The following is a 24,816-nucleotide window of genomic DNA, read 5'->3' as shown; positions in this document are numbered from 1 at the left end:
CGCTCCTTAAAGGGGGGGCTATGTAACGGTCACCAGCTGGAGTGCCCTTGAGAGCCACCAGAGGGCACTCCAGATTAGACTATTATCACTCACAAACTACATTTCCCATAACTCACTGCCCGGACTTACCATCACTGATCACATTCACCTGTACCTCATTCACTGATTGCATTCACCTGTGTCTCATTCTGTTAGTCTGTCTATTTATACCAGGTTCATTCATTCATTCACCGCGAAGTCTTGTTTTAGTGTCACACTGCAATTCTGAGCATTCTCCCCGTTTTCTTGTCTCTTGGTCTTTTTGGATTTCTTGCCTGTTTTGGATTACTATTTTGCCTCTGACCCCTGCCTGCTTTGTGTGTTTGTTTGTACGGACTGCCTGCCTGTGTTTGACCTTGCCTGTTTTGGATTACCCCTCAATAAAACTGCATTTGGATTCTCCACCTTCGTGTCTCGGAGCAGTTTCGTGACATGACTGCAGATAAAGTCCTAATTGTTGGTGATTTTAATAGACATGTAGATAATGGAAAAGATGCAATGGGATTGGCATTTAAAGACATTCTTAACTCTATTGGAGTTAGACAACACGTGTCAGGACCTACTCATTGTCGTAATCATACTCTAGATCTAATATTATCACATGGAATCAATGTTGATTTTGTTGAAATTCTGCAGCAGAGCGACGACATCTCAGATCATTATCTAGTCTCATGCAAATTACATTTAGCCAAGGCTGCAAAGCCAACTCCGTGTTACAAGTATGTTAGACCTATCACTTCTGCCACTAAAGATTGCTTTATCAATAATCTTCCTAATCAGTTTCATCATCTCAGCATCCCAGATAGCTTAGAAGAACTTGATATTGCAACAGAAAATTTTAACTATCTCCTTTCCAGCACTTTAGACACAGTTGCTTCGTTGCGCTTAAAGAAGATTAAAGAAAATAGTCCAACGCCGTGGTACAACGAGCACACCCGGGCCCTTAAGAGAGGAGCCAGAAAAATGGAGCGCAACTGTAAGAAAACAAAACTAGAGGTATTTCGGATTTCATGGAAGGAGAGCTCGTTTGCTTACAGAGAGGCTTTAAAAGCTGCTAGATCTGCTTATTTTTCAACCCTGTTAAAAGAAAATAAACATAATCCAAGGTATTTATTTGAAAAAGTGGCTACACTAACGGAAAAGAAAGCTTCAAGCCCAGAAGTTTCCAAGAAACACAGCAGTAATGACTTTATGAACTTCTTCACTTATAAGATTGATAATAATAGGGACAAAATTATAACTATGCAACCGTCTACTACAGCATCACATCAGGGAGTGCATTATAGTCTCCCTGAGGTAGAATTTGATTCATTTGTTGCCATAGGAGAGGAAGAATTTTGCAAACTCGTTAATTCATGTAAATCGACAACATGTATATTAGACCCTATACCGACTAAACTACTGAAAGAGATGCTTCCAAAAGTCATAGATCCTCTTCTTAACATCATTAATTTGTATTTGTCTCTAGGATACGTACCAAAAACCTTTAAGCTGGCTATGATTAAACCGCTTGTTAAAAAAACGCAACTTGATTCTACAGAATTAGTCAATTACAGGCCGATCTCAAATCTACCTTTTCTGTCAAAGATACTAGAAAAGGCAGTATCCTCACAACTGTGTTCCTTTCTTGAAAGAAATAGTATCTACGAGGATTTCCAGTCAGGATTTAGACCGCACCATAGCACTAAGACAGCTCTCATTAGAGTCACAAATGATTTGCTCTTATCATCCGATCGTGGTTGTATCTCTCTATTAGTGTTACTTGATCTTAGTGCTGCATTTGACACCACTGACCACAACATTCTCTTAAATAGACTAGAAAACTATGTTGGCATTAGTGGAATTGCATTAGCATGGTTTAAATCATATTTATCTGACCGCTATCAGTTTGTAGCAGTAAATGAAGAGATGTCTTATTGATCACAAGTTCAGTATGGCGTACCACAAGGCTCAGTACTAGGACCGCTGCTGTTCACTCTGTACATGCTACCTTTAGGAGATATCGTTAGGAAACATGGAATTAGCCTTCACTGTTATGCTGATGATACTCAGCTCTATATTTCTTCCAAACCTAACGAAACTCACCAATTCACAAAATTATCGGAATGCATAGTTGATATCAAAAATTGGATGACTAGAAATTTCCTACTACTAAATTCTGAAAAACAGAGATTCTAATTATTGGACAAAAAACTTCCACACGTAATAACCTAGAATACAGTCTAACACTTGATGGCTGCTCTGTTAAGTCTTTGTCGTCAGTTAGGAACCTGGGTGTGCTCTTTGATACCAATCTTTCATTTGAAAGTCACGTGTCTAGTGTCTGTAAAACCGCATTTTTCCATCTTAAAAATATATCTAAATTACGTCATATGCTCTCATTGACAAATGCGGAACAACTAGTTCATGCGTTCATGACATCAAGGCTAGATTATTGTAATGCTCTACTGGGTGGTTGCCCTGCACGCTTAATAAACAAACTACAGCTAGTTCAAAACGCAGCCGCTAGAGTTCTTACCAGAACCAGGAAGTACGACCATATTAGCCCGGTTCTGTCAACACTGCATTGGCTTCCTATTAAACATCGTATCAATTTTAAAATATTGCTGATTACTTACAAAGCACTAAATGGTTTAGCTCCCCAGTACTTGAGCGAGCTCTTAACGCATTATAGTCCTTCACGTCTATTGCGATCTCAAAACTCCAGCCAGTTGATAATACCTAGAATATATAAATCGTCTGCTGGCGGTAGATCCTTTTCCTATTTAGCACCAAAACTTTGGAACAATCTTCCTAACATTGTCCGGGAAGCAGACACAGTCTGTCAGTTCAAAGCTAGACTAAAAACACATCTCTTTGACCTAGCATTCACATAACACTCTATAGACTTCTATAATTCAATATTAGGCTGCTTAGATTAGGTCAGCCGGAACTGGGAACACTTCCCTTAAATCCTGATGTACTCGTTACAGCATAAGAAGAATGGCATCTACACTAATTTTAGTGTCTTTGTTCATCCCGAAGTTTTCCCGCAGCCTGCCGGATCCAGGCCGTTTCCAGATCTGACGAAGGACTTTCGCCTGGACCTGATGACAATGCAGTGCTGAAGTGCCAACTAGTCTCTACCTATGGAGGATCCCTATACCACTCTACAGATAAAGCGTTGTGGAATTTTTCGGTTTGCGTACCTACCCAAAGTGATAAGATAAAATAAAATTCTGCATCAAAATCTATAGACAAGACAAGTAGCTTGTTTAGGCATGGTTTGTAAGGAATTACAAACCTGTGCACATATATTCAAACGCACATAACAATAGAATCAATTCTTAATGCGCATGTGAAAGCCATCAGCGTCTATCACAGGTTCACGTTTAAAATCTGTTTAGAGAGAACGGTGTCGTCTTAGCGTCCCCTAATTTAATAACAAATGATCATTTAGACGGAAGAGAAGCAATCAAAACTAACTTTAGCTGGAAAAAATATTTTTCAAGAACCACTATAAAACCAAACCAATCTCTGTTACCTTAAATTATATGTTTATCTCTGTAAAGCTGCTTTGAAACAATCTACATTGTTAAAAGCGCTATATAAATGAGGATGACTTGACTTGACACCGTCGCGTGACCCTGATCATGCGGAGCGGGTTTCCCCTCGGGGAGAACCCCTTGGCCCTGAGCCACCACTGCAGCGCTCTCATGTACAACAGGCCGCAAGGTATAACGTTGGACGCCGCTGCCATCAGACCCAGAATTCTCTGATACTCTTTTACAGTAAGTGACTGGCCTAGCTTTGCCTGTTTGATGGCTAAGAGAATCGAAGCTATACGAGCAGGAGACAGACGTGCCTGCAACGTCGTCGAATCCCAAACCACACCCAGAAAAGTGGTCCTCTGTAATGGAGAAAGCACACTCTTCTTGGCGTTGAGCCTCAACCCCAACTTCTTGATATGGGCCAGCACAACATCTCGATGCCGAATCGCCTGCTGCTCCGATTGAGCTAGAATCAACCTATCGTCGATATAATTTAAAATGCGGATGCCCTGGAGTCGCAGCGGAGCCAGAGCTGCATCCATGCATTTCGTGAAAGTTCAGGGAGACAGTGCTAGGCCGAAGGGAAGAACCCGATATTGGTACGCTTTGCCCCCGAAAGCGAACCTCAGGAACTTTCTGTGTTGTGGAAGGATGGAAATATGGAAGCATTTTGAATTTGAGCTTCCCTACTGAGCGATTTAACAGGCGCAGATCTAAAATCGGACGTAACCCCCCATCCTTCTTTGGAACGATGAAATATCGGCTGAAATGACCTGACTTGTTGCTGGGAGGAAGAACTCGTTCTATAGCCTCCTTCAACAAAAGAGTTTTCACCTCTTATTCCATAACCAGAGCCTGCTCGGGGCCCACCACTGTGGGCAGAACCCCTTTAAAGCGAGACGCGACGCTCCTTTTCTGTTGTGCCCTATGCGAGGAGCTACTGGACGGCATGCACCCTGAGGGGAAGGAACTTCTGGAGCGCCGCCGCCTGAGTCACCGAAGAGTGAGTCACCGAAGAGGCCAGCGGTGCACAGCGGGGCGTCCAGAAGGAAGGACTTCTCTTTCTCCTTCATGTTCGATAAATTTAACCATAAGTGCCTCTCCGTTGCCACCAGGGCTGCCATAGAACGGCCTACTGATCTGGCCGTTTCCTTGGTGGCACGGAAAGAGAGATCGGCTGCCTGACGTAAATTCCCTCAACACATCAGCACTCATTTCCTCCCCCTCACTAATGTCTTTTAACAAATCAGCTTGATAAGCTTGAAGAATGGACATAGTGTGCAAACAGGATGCTGCCTGACCAGCCGCCGAGTAAGCTTTGCCCACCAAAGCCGAGGTGTTTCTCAGTGGTTTGGTGGGCAACGTCTGTGTCTTAAAGGAGGATGCCGAGACCGGAGAAAGGTGGCTCGCCAACACTTCCTCAACCTTAGGCATCGCCCCGTAACCATAAGTTTTAGCCTCAGAAATATTTGAATAGACAGATGTTTGTTGTGTAAATATTCTGGAGGAAACCGGCTTTTTCCATGATCTCGACACCTTGGTGTGGAGATCAGGAAAGAACGGCAGACACCGGCGCGGAGGTGCAGCGCGAGATGGCAAAAATCTCTGGATATATATATATATATATATATATATATATATATATATATATATGTGTGTGTGTGTATCGTCTCTTTTATCGTTTTTTTTATATGTGAAAAACTCCTGCCTAGCAACTTCTAAGGACAGACAAAAACACTTTGAGACACAGACTGATATATTCACACACAGAGCGCTTGCTGAAGACTCAGAAGCTGTGTTTTGGGGTGCTTATATAGTTTCCTGGTCGATGACGTCACCCGCCTATGACGTTCCGTCCCGCCATTGGACTGATTTCATACGTGCTTCGTGACGCACTCACGCAGGGGCGTTCCCAAAGCGTTGTCACGCAGGGAACAAATAACTTGTGTGCTTTTTGATGTGTGTTTTTTTGTGTGCGAGCGTGTGTTTGTGCTTTTTTTTTTTTTTTTTTTGCATGTGCGGGTGCTTCATGGCAAAGAAGTAACGGGGTTGAGTGTGACATGGTTGTGATGTGTGTGTTTTTGCTCAAAATGGCTGCTGCTCTACATGTAGTAAATAACAGGACAGCACATGGCATGCATGCTATTAAGAAATCATGTATATTGTTGAAATAACAACGATAATTTACACAAGTAATATATTTATATCTTTATTTAATGTAACAGGGTTGAGTCATTGAGCTTGACAACCACAATATCACAATTCTAAGTAAGTTATAGTTATAAAAGAAGGTGGTAACAATAGTCTCTCACATTTCCATTTAATCTCATTGACACCTAAGAGAAAATATTGAGATATTAAAGAGATCTCATTTGTGATTTCTCTGCACACAATGTTGTCCAGAAGTCTTTAATGATGTTAATTCCTGTTATTGATGTCACATAAGGACCTGTTAATTATTTTTAAGGGGGAGAATGATTTGTGTAACGGGTTGAGAGGTTACTGAGGTACGGAACTTTAATGTGATTTTATTTAATAATCATGAATTTAATTAGAAAAAAAAACATTACCAGCAAAAAAGCACAGATATATTTTCAGGGAAATGGCTAAATGTATGGACTTTTTTCTAATTGTATTATTTATATCCCAAGTATACTTTCATAGAAGGCCATGAGGGACATGACAAAGTAGGTGGTGCCAACTGAAAAAACAAGATAATTTCTAATATGAAGATAAAATGTCATTATTATTTTTAAACTTTATTAAAGGAGACATTTCAATTGATACAAAAAGCTTTTAAAAATAGATTTTGGTGACCCAATAGATAAAATACACTTAAAAAGTGTATCATAACGGTTTTGTGGAATGACTCAGCTAATGAGGAATACACAGTAGCGTGAGTAGACAGACACAGGCTGCATTTATGCTGCTATATTTTGCGCAGTTGTAAATAAGAACAGAAAGGTAGCAATGCTTGTATTGCCTTCCTGTACATGCCATCCTAAGATTACACCGCCAATTTACCCGATATTTCGACACCCGGTTGCCAGTTGATGGACAACACAGGGTATTACAGCAATAGAAGCTAGCAAACGGCTTGTTGCTTTCCATTGTCAATTGCGTTCATTCCTGGTGCATGTCCTAAATCTGGCAACCCAAGTGAGCATTGAGTCTGAGGACGATTGAAACAAGTCTTTCCAATATTTTTTTATTTGGACTGCAGCATACATTTCAACCGCTAGCTGTCAATATTGCACAGTGCACATTTAACTAATAATGCCATGCCATTTCAGTTAAAATAAAAATGGACTAAAACTAATAAATATGCAGTGACAAGATATTGAGTGTCTAAAGGACATATTAGTCGAAAGACAAAATATATGGCTAAAACACACTGTGTTCAATTCCCACAGGACAGTAACCTATACAGTATGTGCTGGTTTTGATGTCCTTTCAAAAAGCAAATATGTGCAGACATACAGGAAACCCTCTGGGGTTAGTGTTCACATAATAACTCTCCCCCTATCTAAACAACAATCAGTTACACATTCACACTCTACAGTGTCCACATCTTCACACCACATGGAGTCATGTTCGTCAGTCACCCTAACAAGCATTCACCGCTTCACATTGGAAACAGTTGTTAAAAGCAACAGTTAAGTGGTTATCTACCTCCTAACGCACTGAAGAGCTCTTTACAGAACAGGTGTTTGTCTCTCTCTCTCTCTCTCTCTCTGTGTGTGTGTGTGTGTGTGTGTGTGTGTGTACCATGGGACCTGAGTGTCTTTAGCAAAGCAAAATAATAAACCTGGATTTAATTGGTACTATTGGGAAAGGTGGGTGACAAGGTCACCTATCCTTCTCTGGAAATGAGCACACAATTATCCTCAAACATACGCTCTTCCAGGAAGACAGTTTTCTAGATAAGAGAGAGTTCAGTAGAGTTCATGACTCTAGTTAGGAGGAGCTTTTATTGTCTTTGTTACATAAAATAGGACATTATAAACTGCCTACTGTATACTAACTTAATCATAACTTTGGTATAGTCTTATCTGATCTCAATGGTCTGGTCTTAATTGTCTGATTTCAAAGTCAAATGTATTACAAAGCACATTTAATAAAAACTACTTGTGCATACGAAAGTGCTGTACAATACCTTAAAACAAATAAACACACATGATAAAAAAAAAAAAAACATATGACAGCTCTCATACCGAGTTAAACGTCATAGAATAAAAATAAGATTTAAATCTTTTTGGGCCTGCCTAACATTTAGAGGCAAATTATTCCAAAGTTTCAGGGCTGCAACTGCAAAGGCAAAGTCTCCTCTGTTCGTCATCTTTGCTCTTGGAACAAGTCAAAGCAAAAGTAGGCCTACTCTTGATGGGGCAGGTGGTTGTATTAAATCAGAAGTCTTTTGGAGCTAGCCCACTTAAATATTTAAACACGAGCAGTCAAATCTTAAATTCAATCCTAAAATGAAAGGAAGCCAATGAAGGGAGGACAATATAAGATAAATGTGTTCTTGCTTGTGTGTTCCTGTTAAAAGATGAGCAGCCGCATTCTGGAGAGGACTATCTAATACTTGCATAAAGGGTGAGATCAGATTCATTGGTTTGATCTCACTTACTTAGTTCTGATCTCACTGGTCTGGTCTTAATGGCCTAATGTCAGTGGTCCAACCTCAATGGTCTGATCTCACTATTGTGGTTTCACTGGTCTGATCTTACTGATATGATCTGATCTTAATGGTCTGATCCTACTGCTGTTGTCTCACTGGTCTGATCTCATTGATAGGATCTCAGTGGTCTGATCCCACTGCTGTGGTCTCACTGGTCTGATCTCACTGACTGGATCTCAATGGTCTGATCTCAATGGTCTAATCACACTGCTGAGGTCTCATTTGTCTGATCTCACTGATCTGATCTCAACGGTCTGATCACACTGCTGTGGTCTCACTGGTCTGATCTCAATGATCTAATCTCACTGCTGAGGTCTCATTTGTCTGATCTCAATGGTCTGATCACACTGCTGTGGTCTCACTGGTCTGATCTCACTGATTGGATCTCAATGGTCTAATCATACTTCCGAGGTCTCATTTGTCTGATCATAAACATATACGACTACATTACATATACATGGCATGCTGTTTACATGAAAATGTATAGTGATAATCCTTTTGATTATTATACAGGTCCTTCTAAAAAAATTAGCATATTGTGATAAAGTTCATTATTTTCCATAATGTAATGATAAAAATTAAACTTTCATATATTTTGGATTCATTGCACACCAACTGAAATATTTCAGGTCTTTTATTGTTTTAATACTGATGATTTTGGCATACAGCTCATGAAAACCCAAAATTCCTATCTCAAAAAATTAGCATATTTCATCCGACCAATAAAATAAGTGTTTTTAATACAAAAAAGTCAACCTTCAAATAATTATGTTCAGTTATGCACTCAATACTTGGTCGGGAATCCTTTTGCAGAAATGACTGCTTCAATGCGGCGTGGCATGGAGGCAATCAGCCTGTGGCACTGCTGAGGTGTTATGGAGGACCAGGATGCTTCGATAGCGGCCTTAAGCTCATCCAGAGTGTTGGGTCTTGCGTCTCTCAACTTTCTCTTCACAATATCACACAGATTCTCTATGGGGTTCAGCTCAGGAGAGTTGGCAGGCCAATTGAGCACAGTAATACCGTGGTCAGTAAACCTGTTTTGGCACTGTGAGCAGGTGCCAGGTCGTGCTGAAAAAAAAAATCTTCATCTCCATAAAGCTTTTCAGCAGATGGAAGCATGAAGTGCTCCAAAATCTCCTGATAGCTAGCTGCATTGATGCTGCCCTTGATAAAACACAGTGGACCAACACCAGCAGCTGACATGGCACCCCAGACCATCACTGACTGTGGGGACTTGACACTGGACTTCAGGCATTTTTGCATTTCCTTCTCCCCAGTCTTCCTCCAGACTCTGGCACCTTGATTTCCGAATGACATGCAACATTTGCTTTCATCCGAAAAAAGTGCTTTGAACCACTGAGCAACAGTCCAGTGCTGCTTCTCTGTAGCCCCGGTCAGGCGCTTCTGCCGCTGTTTCTGGTTCAAAAGTGGCTTGACCTGGGGAATGCGGCACCTGTAGCCCATTTCCTGCACACGCCTGTACACGGTGGCTCTGGATGTTTCTACTCCAGACTCAGTCCACTGCTTCCGCAGGTCCCCGAAGGTCTGGAATCGGTCCTTCTCAACAATCTTCCTCAGGGTCCGGTCACCTCTTCTCGTTGTGCAGCATTTTTTGCCACACTTTTTCCTTCCCACAGACTTCCCACTGAGGTGCCTTGATACAGCACTCTGGGAACAGCCTATTTGTTCAGAAATTTCTTTCTGTGTCTTACCCTCTTGCTTGAGGGTGTCAATGATGGCCTTCTGGACAGCAGTCAGGTCGGCAGTCTTACCCATGATTGCGGTTTTGAGTAATGAAACAGGCTGGGAGTTTTTAAAAGCCTCAGGAATCTTTTGCAGGTGTTTAGAGTTAATTAGTTGATTCAGATGATTAGGTTAATAGCTCGTTTAGAGACCCTTTTCATGATATGCTAATTTTTTGAGATAGGAAATTTGGGTTTTTTATGAGCTATATGCCAAAATCATCAGTATTAAAACAATAAAAGACCTGAAATATTTCAGTTGGTGTGCAATGAATCTAAAATATATGAAAGTTTAATTTTTATCATTACATTATGGAAAATAATGAACTTCATCACAATATGCAAATTTTTTGAGAAGGACCTGTATTAGCATATGAAAGTCTGCTATTGTTAATTAGCCGCTAATTTTAAAATATTTGAGTTAATATGATGAACAAATGACATGCCTGTGTAATATAAAATTGTAATATAAAATTACAGTTTTACTTACTTAATATTGGAGTTTTTTTTAGTTCTGACAACTTATTAGGGTTTACAGTATAGTTTTATAATGCATATCCTCATCTGTATATTATTTCAATATGCATATTCCCATCCATATGACCATGTTTAAGGATACAAGACTCTAGGAAAATATGAGATACAGTACAGAGTGTAAATGCTGTTTGTGCCATCACATTACATTTATAGGTCTTGTTTGCCCATACAGTAAAATGTTTAGGATGTTCATATTTTCATCATTTCATAGGTTATTTCATAGGCCTTACTTGTCTAATCTCACTGTCCATACTATATCTGCAGTTAAAATGCAAAGTATGTATAATATATGAGGAAAACTAATATAACAGAATGAAATAGATTATCTTGTGTATGTAATATTTTTAACATTCAATGTAGTTGGGTGAGAAATTAAGTTGGGTGAGAAAATGTTAAATGACACAGAGATTGTTACTGTGGGCAGGTTAAGAGAAGTTATGAGAGATCTGTCTGCCCTTACGGAATACATCTAAGTTAATTAGCTATTTGTCTTTTCCAAAGTGACTTACTGTACAATTATTATGGGGACAGTCCCAATGGAGCAACCTGAGGTTAAGTGCCTTGATCAAGGACACAATGGCGGCAAGGGAACTCGGTTACTCTCCAGGTCATGAATCATCGCTTCCAGGATTTGAACCCACAACTTTTTGGGTTACTACCCTAGATCTTTAACCATTAGACAGATAACTTACTCTTGCTCTTCAAAGGTCATACTCTTTCTGTTAGGGTGCATATTCAGTTGTCAGAACAATTACTCCTCTTCATGTGACACATTGTCCTTTGGCGAAGGACATTTCCATTTCTAGAGTGCGTCTCCTGTTATGGGAATATATGATATTATATATTTCTTTTCAGAGGACGTATCATTTGCTCTACGGAACAAATTCTTCAGGGGACATGTTCTGCTTTAAAGTACCCAGACGGGAAATAGTTTCATGTTTAATTTCACACTACACTTTCATTTAACAAGACTACAAATTTGTTCATTGAAACTCCAGGCTGCCTGTTGGAACAAGTGCACAATGTGTCCCCACCATCTTCAATTTTTAAACAATTCTCCTTGAACATCTTGGGAAAAATGGCAACATCTGTGAAAACAAACTTATGTCATTCTAGAATATGGATTGCCTACTAAGGTGAGGGCATCCTTTTTCTGTTTGTGACCCAGAAAGAGGTTACAGTGCTTCTATGGGAGCACTGGCTCTGTCTTTCTCTAGTAATTGTCTCTAGTTACAGTAAATATTTCATCAGGCATCAGCCAGAACATCGTGCAGGAAAAATGACCAACACAGGAACCTTGTATGAAATATGCAGGGAGTAATTTCCTATTTATGAATCACTGTCTGTCATTGCTTTTCCATTCCATCTCAACCACAGAATTTATTTCTGTGGGGAATGGGGCTTTACACACACACACACACACACACACACACACACACACACACACACACACACACACACACACACACACACACACACACACACACACACCTCTAATTTTAGAGGCCAATTACCGAAAAACGCACAAGTGGAAGGTGTGTGAACGAGTCGTAGAAAAAAGGTCAGAGAGCAAATTGAGGCCGTTATGGGATCGGCAGCATTTGCATACAATGAAAGGCCGGGAATATATTTTTCAGAGATTAAAATGTGAATGGGATATTAAAGTGTCTCACTAGGAAAGTTCTTTTCAGATTTATACATCGTGGACATTGAAGACCATCGAAAAATTTATTTGTATGATGATTTTGCTATACAGAAAAGAGTACAAATGGAAATAACTCTAGACAACTCTAAACAACTCCATAAATACACTGTAAAAAAATATTGTAATTTGTGCAGAAAAATGTAAGTTATCATACCATATACAATGAAAACAATACATTATATGTAATTTTATAGTAAAATACTATGGGTTTTGCACATAAAAATCCATATAATTAAAGCTACAATATGTAAAAAAAAATTCGCCGCTAGGGGAAATAACAGTAACCTGTGACCTCTTACAACTTGTGACAATGACCTGTTACAATAACAAAGGCGTAGTTCCCTTTCAGGAACGTCGAGCTGCGTGAAACGCTGCGGGAACGCCTCTTGCGTTGTGCGCCATGAAGCACGTATGGAATCAGCCCAATGGCGAGACGGAACGTCACGAGTGACGTCATCGACCAGGAAACTATAAAGCACACCCCTGAACACAATGGCGACAGCTTCGTTGTCTTCAGCAAGCGCTCTGTGTGTGAATCTGTCCCTGTGTTTTTGTCTGTTCTTAGTGATTGCTAGGCAGGAGTTTTTCACTTAAAAAAACTATATATATATATATTCACATATATCAGTATGACGAGCGAGCAGCAATACAGAAATTGTGTTCCCCCCGTACTCGTTTTCTCACGGGTGGGGATACACACGATCTGTGTGTTGTTTGTTTGGGAGTGCAGCATGCCCAGTCAGCTCTCGAGGGGGCTGATTGTGAGCATTGCGAGCGTTTTCCATTAAGAACGCTCCGCTCCCGCCGATCACTCTTCGAGGAGAGTGGTTCGGTTCGCGCTCCCCATGGTTCGGGTCCCGCTTCTGTCGAGGCAGAGCGGCGGCACCTGTCGTGGGGATCGCAAATGGATCTGTCAGCGGGGTTTGAGACGAGCTCTGCCTTATCTCAGCCTTTACCTGCCAGTTCCAGTGCCTCAGTTCCGGGTGTGGAAGCATGCATTGCGGTTTCTTCCCCCCAGGCTGAGGCACCTGTACTGCAGCTATCCAGTTCTGAGGAGCTGGATGTTGTCAGTATTGAGGCAGGGGATGTTGAGGACTCGTCACCTCATTCCCCTGAACACGAGGAGCTTATGGAGGTGCTCACTCGTGCTGTGTCAAAACTAAGCATTGAGTGGCCAGCTGTTAGGCAGGAATATGTTTCTAAAAGCAAGCTTGACGAACGATTTTTGCCTTCCCGCGTTCAGCCTCCACGCCGGTGCCTTCCGTTTCTTCCCGATCTCCACACCGAGGTGTCGAGGTCGTGGAAGAGACCCGCCTCTTATCGTGTGTTTAGCCCCCAGACTTCCTCATATTCTAATATATCGGGGGCTAAGTTATATGGTTATGGGGCGATGCCCAAGGCGGAGGAGACCCTAGCTAGCCATCTTTCTGCTGAGTCTTCCTCGTCTCTTTAGGCACCAGCTTTACCCACCAAGCCTCTCAGAAATACTTCGGCTCTGGATGGTAAGGCGTATTCGGCGGCTGGTCAGGCTTCGGCGTGTCTGCACACAATGTCAATATTGCAGGCATACCAAGCCGATCTTTTAAAAGATATGAGTGAGAGTGAGGAGGTCAGCACTGACGTGGTTCGAGAACTGCGTCAGGCAGCAGATTTATCTCTGCGTGCCACCAGGGAATCGGCTAAACTAATGGGCCGTTCTATGGCAGCCCTGGTGGCCGCAGAGAGACACTTGTGGCTTAATCTGTCTGATATGAAGGATAAAGAGAAAGCTTTTCTTTTGGATGCTCCACTTTCTCCATCTGGTTTATTCGGTGACGCGGTAAACACGGTCATAGATAAATTTCAGGAAGAAAAGAAACAAGCTGCAGCTTTTCAAAAATTTCTCCCACTTTAAGTTCATGTCCCAGGGTCTGCTGGGCGAGGGCAGACCAAGCCGTCGATTAGCTCCTCACATAGGGCGCAACAAAGGCAGAGTGTCGCGTCTCGTGGCCCCCCTTCTAAACAGTGGGAACAGACGCGACAGTCTCAGGCGAAGCCTTCTAGTGGTAAGACTGATCTGAGGACAGTCATTATGGCTAGGAAGGCTTCGTCTAAGAAGTCCTGACGCCACTGGTGTCAGGATGCTGAGGGTGGTCCCCACCGTGAGAGGGAGATGTTCACCGCTTCAGACGGTGCCCGTTCTCTCACGGTGCCCTCAGGGGTCCCTTCTGCCAACCCCGCCTTCGTGTCGGGGCGCAGACGGGCCCAGCGAGCGCTTTCCCGAGGGACGCTCGCCCCCTCTGAGGAGGGGTTTAGAGCAGTCAGACCAGTTGTCCCCTGCTGGTGCGCCGTTACAGGGCGCTGTGTCTGCTGCTCAAAATATTCCAGAGGCCAGCCTCGAGAGGCTGGTACCCTTAGTAGATTTTCTGGCAGAGTGGAAAAGTCTTCCAAAAATATCTCAGTGGGTTCTGCATTCGATAGAAAGGGGTTATGCCATTCAGTTCAGATCTCCTCCTCCTCGATTCAACGGGGTCCTGCCCACCGTGGTGGGCCCCGAGCAGGCTCTGGTAATGGAACAAGAGGTGAAAACGCTCCTTCAAAAGGAGGCTATAGAACGGGTTCCTCCTCCCAGCGAGGAGTCAGGTTATTACAGCCGATATTTCATCGTTCCAAAGAAGGATGGGGGGTTGCGTCCAATTTTAGATCTGCGCCTATTAAATCGTACTGTAGCCAAGCTCAAATTCAAGATGCTTACGCTAAAGCAAATCATGTCACAAATCAGGTCCGAGGACTGGTTTGTCACGATAGATCTGAAGGACGCATACTTCCACATCTCCATCCTTCCGCAACACAGGAAGTTCCTGAGGTTCGCTTTCGGGGGCGAAGCGTACCAATATCGTGTTCTTCCGTTTGGCCTAGCGCTCAATCGCAGCAGCAAGCGGCTCGGCATTGAGATGTCGTCCTCGCACACATATCTCCATCACAGATAACATCTTTTCTGGGGGTACTATGGGATTCTGTGGCAATGCGGGCTCGCCTGTCGCCTGCCCGCATCGCTTCGATTCTCTCAGCTGTAAAAAGAGTAAAGCTAGGCCAGTTGCTCACTGTAAAGCAGTTCCAGAGACTGCTGGGTCTGATGGCAGCAGCGTCCAGGGTTATACCCTGCGGCCTGCTGTACATGAGACCATTACAGTGGTGGCTCAGGACCAAGGGGTTCTCCCCGAGGGGAAACCCCCTCCGCGTGATCAAAGTTACACGGAGTTGTCTCCGTGCTCTGGTCATGTGGAGGGATCCTTGGTTTCTGTCCCAGGGACCTGTGTTGGGAGCTCTTTGTCGTCGTGTAACGCTAACGACAGATGCTTCCCTCACAGGCTGGGGGGCGATCATGAGTGGTCGCCCAGCCCAGGGTCTGTGGCAGGACCATCATCGATTTTGGCATATAAATTGTCTAGAGATGTTGGCAGTGTTTCAGGCTCTGAAGCACTTCCTGCCAGACCTGAGAGGTCATCATGTTCTTGTCCGGTCCGACAACACATCGGTGGTCTCTTACATAAACCATCAGGGGGGTCTGCGCTCTCGCCCGTTATACAATCTGGCTCGCCGGATCCCAGGGGAAGCTTCTCTCATTTAGGGCGATTAATCTCCCGGGGTATTTAAATCGGGGAGCGGACATCCTGTCGAGGCAGGGGCCGAGGCCCGGGGAATGGAGACTCCACCCCGAGGTGGTGGAGCTCCTTTGGATGCAGTATGGTCGTGCCGAGGTAGACCTATTTGCGTCCAGGGAGACATCACACTGTCCACTGTGGTTTTCTCTCAGTCATCCAGCCCCGCTGGGGTTGGACGCTCTGGTGCAGGCGTGGCCGAGGTCACGCCCGTACGCCTTTCCCCCGATTGCTCTGCTCCCAGGAGTTCTGGAGAGGGTTCGCCGGGACGGGGTCAGTCTATTATTGGTAGCCCCGTTTTGGCCGGCCCGAGTATGGTTCACGGACCTAGTGTCTCTTCTAGACGGCTCTCCTCTGGAGATTCCGATCAGGAGGGACCTTCTCTCTCAGGCGAGCGGGTTGATACTTCACCCCCGCCCAGAGTTGTGGAAGCTATGGGCTTGGCCTCTGAGGGGGCCCAGCTCGTAGGGGCTTGTCTCTCAACCGAGGTTGTTGAGACCATCCTTCATTCCAGAGCTCATTCCACGAGGAGGTTATATGCCTTGAAGTGGAGGCTCTTCACTTCTTGGTGTGGAGAACACCTGTTGGACCCAGTTAACTGCCCAGTGGGTGCAGTGCTGGAGTTCCTGCAGGAGCGTTTCTCCTCAGGGCTATCCCCCTCCACACTAAAGGTGTATGTGGCGGCACTTGCTGCTTACCATGTCCCTTTCAGTGGAGTCTCTCTGGGGAGACACCCATTTATAACTCGCTTTCTTCGTGGTACTTTGAGGCTGAGGCCTGTAGTCCGCACGAGGGTGCCAGCATGGGACTTAGCTATCGCCCTAGAAGGTCTTTCCCTAGCTCCCTTTGAGCCTATTGAAGAAGTTGCTGATAAGTTTATTACTTTGAAGACTATTTTTCTCCTTGCCATTTCTTCTCTTAAGAGAATCGGAGATATTCAGGCTCTCTCGGTTGCTCCTTCGTGTTTGGAGTTTTCACCTGGGATGGTGAAGGCTTTTCTCCACCCCAGGCCAGGTTATGTCCCTAAGGTTCCTACCAATGTGGCCAGACCTGTAGTTCTGCAAGCCTTCTGTCCTCCTCCTTTTACATCATCTGACCAGGAAAAACTTTAGATGCTTACGTCCACAGAGCTGCCCTGTGGAGAAAATCAGAACAGCTGTTCGTTTGTTTTGGACCACCTAAGAAGGGGTCCCCAGTGTCTAAGCAGAGGATGAGCAAGTGGGTGGTTGAGGCCATCTCACTTGCCTATGAGTCGGTTGGTCAGCCTTCACCTTTGGCTGTCCGAGCTCACTCTACCAGGAGTATGGCGGCTTCCAAAGCCTTATTGTCAGGAGTCTCCCTCCAGGACGTTTGTGATGCGGCAGGCTGGTCCTCACCACATACTTTCGTCAGGTTTTATGACCTAGACCTCAGCTCCACCCCTGGGGCGCAGGTGCTCTCGGCTGAATTTAATCTTTGATTCACACAGTCGGTCACTTGCTCTTATGGCGACGTGGGTATTAGTGTTCACGCAGCGTTTCACGCAGCTCGACGTTCCTGAAAGGGAACGTCCCGGGTTACGTATGTAACCCTAGTTCCCTGAAGGAACGAGACGCTGCGTGTCGTTGAAATACTCCCGGCATTCCCTTGATCGACTTGCTTCAGACTTTTTCCAGAAGCTGTCGCCATTGTGTTCAGGGGTGTGCTTTATAGTTTCCTGGTCGATGACGTCACTCGTGACGTTCCGTCTCGCCATTGGGCTGATTCCATACGTGCTTCATGACGCACAACGCAAGAGGCATTCCCGCAGCGTTTCACGCAGCGTCTCGTTCCTTCAGGGAACTAGGGTTACATACCTAACCCGGGACGGTTGATGCATAAGCGGAATGACATTCCCAGAAGTCCCTGTGTTACACATATTTTTATATAAATATATCAGTAATGTATATTTAGGTGTTTTGTGTTACATTTTCTGTTATTTAGATAATGTTTGTTGCATTATTGTAGTGTCATGTGTGATCCTGATGATGTTTTTCTTTGTGTGAATGACACTTTACACCATCTATACAAGTATTGGCCATATTTTATTTTATTTTAACAGGCCACTTACGATGCAGTCTGACTCAGATAATTGGAGTATATTTTACAAGAAAAATCTATTTCGATCTTTCTACCCAAAATGTCACATTTTTCCAGAGTAGTCCATGTAGATAACTATATTATTATTAGATCACTTAATGAAATATATGGTTATTGTCACTCGTTGCTGCAGTGAAGCTCACGATTCAAGAGAATATGACAAAAGTAGCCTTTAATGGAATGATCCAGAACCAAAATACACAGAAGAACTAACAACAACATAAAATTCGGACGACACAGAAAAAAGAACAGTGGAAACTAAGGGTTTAATTACACAGGGAAAAATGAGGGAACAAATGACAGGCGAATATAATTAGTTACTAAGGGAACTAACAAGGGACTATTCAAGAATAAACTGATTTGGAGACAAGAAACTTGGAAAGTTTCTTAGAAAGGCTGTGTTTACACTTGGCATTAACATGTGACCTGTATCCGGATGTTGTCCACACTACACATTGAAAAGACAAGTGTAAACGCACTACTGATCGGAATGATATCCGATCAGCGAGTCCAGGTTTGGAGGTAGGCAAGGACGCACTGTGATCGGATCTCAGTATAATGTAAACGCAATCCAGCCATCGTGTCTGCATTCACAGGAGGATGTCACTCAAAACCCCGCCCACTATCATTATTCCCCCTCCTCTCTACAGGAATGGACCACTTGCACTAAGCTTCGTGAAACACTTCCGTTTGGAAATAGTCTCATTTATTTCCGGTTATGCTTACTTTCAATATACTGTGGTCAATGAGTTGAACAAACGCCACCTAAAATGATTGTCCGCAATAAGATTAAACAATTTGGCAATTTTTATTGACAGGAGAAGGTATATTCTGATGTTTAATGTATTTGGATTTTCCAAATTTATCGGAACATTACATTTTAATCCAACCCAAGCCAATCTGAGAAAGCAGCGGGTGTTAAAAATGCGCCATTATTTCACCACAGAGAGTCAGTGTTCGTCTAAACTAGTGACCGCGACGCTGAAGTGTATGAGAACAGATGAATAACATCAGTACGGACCACGAACATTTATTTATTTGGAATAAATATTTTACTGTGTCATTTTTCAATGTCAATCTTTTCACTATTTACATGTTTAAGCCCAGAATGCTATAATATTCAAAGTAGTTGACTGTCATTCTCCTCTACGCTGTGTACGTTATGATTAGATAATTAATACAGAGAGATTATTAATTGTTTTATTCAATTGGCAGCATAAAACATAGTGATATTCTGCATTCTCATGTATGTAGTTGCGCTGAACACTCTAACCGGAAACTCCCGATAAGTACTAACTAGAACGTTGAGCAAGTAGTCCATTGCTACACGTAGCTGTGTGGTTTTGCGATACAACTGAGTGCGAAGGACATCCCAAATATCCTGAAATGTTTGCCTTCGCACCCGAAAGTTGCAGAACCATTCATTTTCTGTAAAGAACGCGCATTTTTCCCACCACAGCTGGCAACGTTCTCGGACCCATACAGCCATACGTCAGGCACAAATATCCCATCCCTGAATAGCAGAAACATTGACACAGTATATTTCACCATGCATATCTGGCGACCATAGCTGTTTTTTTTTCCTACTGTCAATTTAATGGAATATTTTTTTTTACAATGTATAGGTTTGATAGAACAGCTCATTCATGTATATCATGTATATATTAATTAATGTTATTTGCCGTTTCTTTGTAAATTTACAAGCCATTTATGAGTGAAATAGTTTCCACACCCTTTTTCTTTTTTCAATGTGTGACAATGCTGAATGTGGACTACAACATTCACCCCAACAATGGCCTCAAGCTTGGCATGAAGCACCAGAGACTCCAGTCACCCAATCCACACACTTCTCTCACTGCTACCATCAGACAAATGATACCGGAGCATCAGGTTTCACACCAGTGGGATGCTTTTTCCTTAAAGCCATCAAGACCGCCTGAACTCTAATACCAAACAACTGCCACACATTGAGCCCTTCAGCGCTGGACTTTTTCACTCTCACACTGGACTCTTCTTGCACTTTTATTAGTCTGCACTGGAATCTCTCAAATACACTCTGGGCTCTGACTGACAGTGGCAGCATGTAAAATGGAATGTTTAGTTTTGCCCTCCGGTACCACAAACCTGAACCAATCACTGCCAATAACAAGATTGTATAAGATTTAATCCTGTCTGTGCATCATGGGCGTAGGTTTGGTCTCAGCTTTGGTGGGGACAGGGACGGGGACGGGGACGAAAAATGTTTATTCCCAGTTTATGACTGCAAGATTCTAAGTTAAGGTAGGCTAATTAACATTCAGTGACTTCGTAGCATTCTATCATGATAGCGCAACTTCTATGAGTCTATCCGTGCTGCACACCCCTAATTAATGCTCCTAACCTTGAAAGATTGCAGAAGCTAGGTTTAACTGTAACAATATCCTGGGTAACCAGGATCACCAGTTAATACTATTTTCCACAGTAGAATCTGCATTTGAAAGCCTGGTCAGTCACTGCTACTGCTAGTTATTTGTGTGGCTAGTTATTTTTGCCTACTTACACTCTGCTTTATGAAAAAGCTTCGTATGTCCCCTTTCTTCTTCTTGGGTGACATAGCTGATCTACAAAGTACAAAAAGGGGCAAAAAACGGAATATTAAAATGTTTTACTCTGGCCTTTGTATATGGCAGGCAGAGAGACAGCCCTGGTAACTTACCATCGGCGTCGTCACGCGCACACACACGCATAAACCACCCGCTCGCTGCCAGTGAGTGCAAGCACAAAAAGTAGTCCCGGCCCGCGCGTGTAGCCTGCCCGTCAGATAACCCGCCGCCAATCAAATTACGGCGTATCTTGTACTGTCGTCGTCCTGGCCGTTGGAATCGATCCAAATGCAGCGCAAATATCAAACTAGCAGTTCAAAGGAGCTTGCTAAATATTGGTGGGGACAAATTTGTCATCTCAAAATATTGATTGGGACTAGTACCCAGCGTCCCCCCCTAAACCTACGCCCTTGCTGTGCATATTAAACAGTTTTTTGACATTGAGAAAGTTAAATACTTCAGCTTTACCCTTTTGATAAAGATGTATATACAGTATATATATACATCTTTATCAAAAGGGTAAAGCTGAAGTATTTAACTTCCTCAATGTCAAAAAACTGTTTAATCTCAAGTATTCAAAATACGTAAACTAATATTTTATTTTAGTTGACCATACATGCTTGTCAGTACATTCAGACCATATTTCAAAGAAAATAGAAGTGATTATGAAATTACATATCTTTCATCTTTAAGGTCAGCTAATTGCATTATTGCTTAAATTTAAATTAAATGCATTTTCATTTAGTTGCAATTAGCATGCAGTGACCAAAAACATTAAATTCAGTTTGATCTTAAGTATATTCACTTAGAGTATATTATGCTCATAATAAGTACTCTTTTTAAAAGTATGCTAAAGTGTACTTCTTTTTCACTATGTTAATTAAGCCTGACTTTATGTTAATATTTGGCTTCAGACAGCTTATTAAAGCTAAAGTTATCCAACCAAAAACCTGTTAGTATTGTTGATTGATTAATATTCCATGATCACCCATTTGGTATGCAAGCTATATTTAGTCAATTGTTTCCCATTTTACTCCAAAATAGTTTTTAATGCAGCATGACATTTAGCGAAAGCTTTTGAAGAGAATGTGTTGTAGATGTAATGCCTGCATACATCAAGGTTTAATACTGTATATAAAAAATATAAAAAAAATCAGTAGGTGACTGATTGCACACCCTGTATGAAACCACCACTGGTCACCAGATCTTTTTAGGTTTTGGCAGTGCAATCATCAGAAAAATAAACTACAGTCATTACCTGCATACAGAAATACAGTCTCACTCATTGTCCTGCAGTGGCCGCAAAATATGAAAATATACTTTCACCTTTTTCCTCTTGAAAAATAAAGAGACCTAAGGCAGAACATTCAGGATTCTGTTTTGCATACAAGAAAAGCAGAGGTTGATTTATACTGCCAAGCTCCAAAAAGCTGCATTAAATTAGTCTGCATGTATTGCATGTCTTCTGAAGTCATATGGTGGTTTTGTGCAAGGAACGCTTCTAAAGGCTTCATTTATCGAAAACAAGCGTGAAAAGCGAAGCATTGTGCCTGACATCTCATTTTGAAGTTTGCAAAAGAAAGAAAATAACACCGTTGAAACAACATGAAAGTGAGAGAATATTTCTGGCTGAACTATTTCTTTAAGCCACATTTAAATGTATGAAGGTCATCACCTATATATTGTATAACTCTTTGAAGCAGTACTTTCAGTCAGACGATCTCCTGTTATGAAATGAACACTTTTCATATTTTTGCATAATCTCTCGATGTATTGCTGAATGCAAAGCAAGCAAACATCAAAGTGTCCACTGAGAAAACACTTTTATAATGGGCAAATGTAGATGTCTAAAAAAAGTTGAATGAGTTCGACTTTCAACTATTTCTTTTGGTCAGAGAGAACCGAGTTTTTGCATGAGCTCAGATTTTAGGATAAGAATATGTATTTGTATAAGGTCACTCATTGGTTGTGCTGTGAATTTTAGAAGTACTTATATTTCATGTAGTCTCTCAATGAATATGAGCTCATTAAATCTGCAAACATAAAAACAATAGTAAGATTACAGAAATGCTGTTCTTTTAGAGGAGTTTACAAGTCACATCGCAGTACATTTCAAGCTATTTTGACACATTGCTTCCAACATTTCAACTCATATGCCTCATCTACACAGATAGTAATAGCTTTCACTTATTATATGCATATTAATCATGTCCCATTATGTGGAGGTATCACAACACATGACTGAATAAATGAAGATGGAAGCAGTTACCCATAAACATTAAGTTTAATTAACTGTAGGAGGTAAAACTCTCGCTCTTCTTCACTTCAAAGCTTGAAAATGTCTTAATTACTTCCTGTTGGGGTCCTGATTAGCAACATTAACAATGAGGATCCCCACGAGATTGGCCAATTAGCATCAGATATTGTGACTCAATAATTAATGACAAAGTAGAATTGCCCTTTTAAATTTTAAATTACTTTTAAAATTATGCCCAGTCATTTGAGTTAATGACAACATTTTTAAAGTTATTCTATCCACATTCGTCAGTTTGATATGCTTCTTTATTTCACAGGGAGGATCACACCACATGAAAATATCTACAATTGTACTTAATTACTGATTTTTGATCAGGTTAATGAATGTAAATAACAGAATGTGCATCATCTGAATCAACATATTATGTTGTTTAGTTTGACACATAATATGTAACTTTGGAAAACCGCTAGCCACAGTGGCTAGTGAGCAAAAACTTTAATGTCAACAAGTTAATTATATTTAGAAGAAAGTATGAATGGACTATGGAAATAAAGTGTAACCCAATTACTCTGTACTTTTTACACTCCATGACAAAAATCCATGATTTTTTTTAGTGTATAACAAATACATTGGCCGTTTTCTATGAGTTCAGTAAAATTACATGTCATTTCAATTGTGTTGCCTGTAGAACAGCACAATCATGCTCAAAAACATTAGCAAACACTCACCTGTGTTTTAACTGGAGTAGATGTCACCGTCAGCTCGTCATCATTAATGTGTCCAGTACGATCCAAACACCTGCACTTATTCTACACTGTTAACAATTCAACCAGTCACACACACACAAACAACCAAATCAACCAACTGACCTGATACAGACGGTCTGTTTCTTACACTCTTTCTCTAATATACCTGTCTCTCTCTCTCTCTGTCTCTTGGCCTACGTAACTCCCCAAGCAATAAACTGCAAATGAGCTCTGTGTCTATGGATACAGGTGAGACGGTGTGTGTTACACAAGACAGAACACACCCATGTAAACAGCTGCACTTCTGTAATCAAATGTGTTGTGTTTGTGATATAATTTTGTGTGCCATTTTTGCATTTCAGAATGAATCAGATTCAAGTGTGGCGAGTTAATAATCAGCTAAGACCGAGAACAGAAAATAGCGTGTATCAGCTGATGAGTTTTACAGCAGCAGTAAAACGAATCTGAGGGTGAAAGGCCTGTGATCGTGAAAGATAAATTAATCTGCACAACTCTTAATTAAGGCTGTCAATCAAATATATGTATATGTTTTTTTAATATTTTTTTTTAACATGAAATACCTTCTATATCAAAATAATCACATAAATCAATATTTGCTGAGAAATTCCCCCAAATAAAGATTGTTTTAAATACATTACATTATTGTCGCAGACAAGTAAATAATTGAAAAGACATTATAAAAAGTGACATAAGAGATTTGTTTTATTTCCATATTATAAAATATAAGTTACTGACCTTCAGTCCATTTTGCAGTTGAGGGTTGTTCAAACAGGACACATTATTGTATTTTACTAACTAACTAACTATGATCACACTTAAACTGTTTAAAACAGTCTCAATTAAATAATATAAATTATTTTGAGAAGTATTTCAACTTTCAGGATATACTACACCTTTTTCAAACAAGTGTTGACATAATTATGGTTAAGTAAACTTGAACTTCAAGATAAACAATTATGTTTCAAGAATATTGGAAGATTGAACAGATGGGTCATTATATTTAAAAATAAAAAGCCCAACAATGGCTTCGATATTATATTTAATGACAATGAGTAAATTAATGTTATAGTCATGAAAGTTCCTGTAACGGTTATCAGCTGGAGTGCCCTTGAGAGCCAGCTGAGGGCACTCCACATCAGACTATCATTGTTCACTCACAACTACATTTCCCATAATTCACTGCCTGGACTCATCTCTGATTATCACATTCACCT

The 24,816-nt window shown here is 41.6% G+C and overlaps 1 protein-coding gene across 1 annotated transcript in view; it reads right to left on the bottom strand.

Moving 5' to 3' along the window:
• LOC143710818 (phospholipid-transporting ATPase ABCA1) overlaps positions 1–23,764 on the bottom strand; it is a 272,481-nt gene extending 248,717 nt beyond the window's left edge. The window contains exon 1 of the mRNA XM_077202050.1: positions 23,564–23,764. The gene's annotated coding sequence lies outside the window, so the exon portion shown is untranslated. The remainder of the gene's footprint in view (positions 1–23,563) is intronic.
• Between the last annotated feature and the right edge of the window lie 1,052 nt (positions 23,765–24,816).

The sequence above is a fragment of the Siphateles boraxobius genome, unplaced genomic scaffold (genome assembly GCF_051911475.1).
Source record: "Siphateles boraxobius isolate OS27281-9 unplaced genomic scaffold, OSU_SipBor_1 48, whole genome shotgun sequence".
In the NCBI taxonomy this organism is placed as follows: domain Eukaryota; kingdom Metazoa; phylum Chordata; class Actinopteri; order Cypriniformes; family Leuciscidae; genus Siphateles; species Siphateles boraxobius.
Note: the sequence above shows the minus strand (reverse complement) of the source record. Positions and strands in the feature narration are given on the sequence as shown.